The following is a 1,780-nucleotide window of genomic DNA, read 5'->3' on the forward strand; positions in this document are numbered from 1 at the left end:
GTTAGGGTTAGGGTTAGGGTTAGGGTTAGGGTTAGGGTTAGGGTTAGGGTTAGGGTTAGGGTTAGGGTTAGGGTTAGGGTTAGGGTTAGGGTTAGGGTTAGGGTTAGGGTTAGGGTTAGGGTTAGGGTTAGGGTTAGGGTTAGGGTTAGGGTTAGGGTTAGGGTTAGGGTTAGGGTTAGGGTTAGGGTTAGGGTTAGGGTTAGGGTTAGGGTTAGGGTTAGGGTTAGGGTTAGGGTTAGGGTTAGGGTTAGGGTTAGGGTTAGGGTTAGGGTTAGGGTTAGGGTTAGGGTTAGGGTTAGGGTTAGGGTTAGGGTTAGGGTTAGGGTTAGGGTTAGGGTTAGGGTTAGGGTTAGGGTTAGGGTTAGGGTTAGGGTTAGGGTTAGGGTTAGGGTTAGGGTTAGGGTTAGGGTTAGGGTTAGGGTTAGGGTTAGGGTTAGGGTTAGGGTTAGGGTTAGGGTTAGGGTTAGGGTTAGGGTTAGGGTTAGGGTTAGGGTTAGGGTTAGGGTTAGGGTTAGGGTTAGGGTTAGGGTTAGGGTTAGGGTTAGGGTTAGGGTTAGGGTTAGGGTTAGGGTTAGGGTTAGGGTTAGGGTTAGGGTTAGGGTTAGGGTTAGGGTTAGGGTTAGGGTTAGGGTTAGGGTTAGGGTTAGGGTTAGGGTTAGGGTTAGGGTTAGGGTTAGGGTTAGGGTTAGGGTTAGGGTTAGGGTTAGGGTTAGGGTTAGGGTTAGGGTTAGGGTTAGGGTTAGGGTTAGGGTTAGGGTTAGGGTTAGGGTTAGGGTTAGGGTTAGGGTTAGGGTTAGGGTTAGGGTTAGGGTTAGGGTTAGGGTTAGGGTTAGGGTTAGGGTTAGGGTTAGGGTTAGGGTTAGGGTTAGGGTTAGGGTTAGGGTTAGGGTTAGGGTTAGGGTTAGGGTTAGGGTTAGGGTTAGGGTTAGGGTTAGGGTTAGGGTTAGGGTTAGGGTTAGGGTTAGGGTTAGGGTTAGGGTTAGGGTTAGGGTTAGGGTTAGGGTTAGGGTTAGGGTTAGGGTTAGGGTTAGGGTTAGGGTTAGGGTTAGGGTTAGGGTTAGGGTTAGGGTTAGGGTTAGGGTTAGGGTTAGGGTTAGGGTTAGGGTTAGGGTTAGGGTTAGGGTTAGGGTTAGGGTTAGGGTTAGGGTTAGGGTTAGGGTTAGGGTTAGGGTTAGGGTTAGGGTTAGGGTTAGGGTTAGGGTTAGGGTTAGGGTTAGGGTTAGGGTTAGGGTTAGGGTTAGGGTTAGGGTTAGGGTTAGGGTTAGGGTTAGGGTTAGGGTTAGGGTTAGGGTTAGGGTTAGGGTTAGGGTTAGGGTTAGGGTTAGGGTTAGGGTTAGGGTTAGGGTTAGGGTTAGGGTTAGGGTTAGGGTTAGGGTTAGGGTTAGGGTTAGGGTTAGGGTTAGGGTTAGGGTTAGGGTTAGGGTTAGGGTTAGGGTTAGGGTTAGGGTTAGGGTTAGGGTTAGGGTTAGGGTTAGGGTTAGGGTTAGGGTTAGGGTTAGGGTTAGGGTTAGGGTTAGGGTTAGGGTTAGGGTTAGGGTTAGGGTTAGGGTTAGGGTTAGGGTTAGGGTTAGGGTTAGGGTTAGGGTTAGGGTTAGGGTTAGGGTTAGGGTTAGGGTTAGGGTTAGGGTTAGGGTTAGGGTTAGGGTTAGGGTTAGGGTTAGGGTTAGGGTTAGGGTTAGGGTTAGGGTTAGGGTTAGGGTTAGGGTTAGGGTTAGGGTTAGGGTTAGGGTTAGGGTTAGGGTTAGGGTTAGGGTTAGGGTTAGGGTTAGGGTTAGGGTTA

Source organism: Salminus brasiliensis, unplaced genomic scaffold (assembly GCF_030463535.1).
Source record: "Salminus brasiliensis unplaced genomic scaffold, fSalBra1.hap2 scaffold_77, whole genome shotgun sequence".
NCBI classification, from domain to species: domain Eukaryota; kingdom Metazoa; phylum Chordata; class Actinopteri; order Characiformes; family Bryconidae; genus Salminus; species Salminus brasiliensis.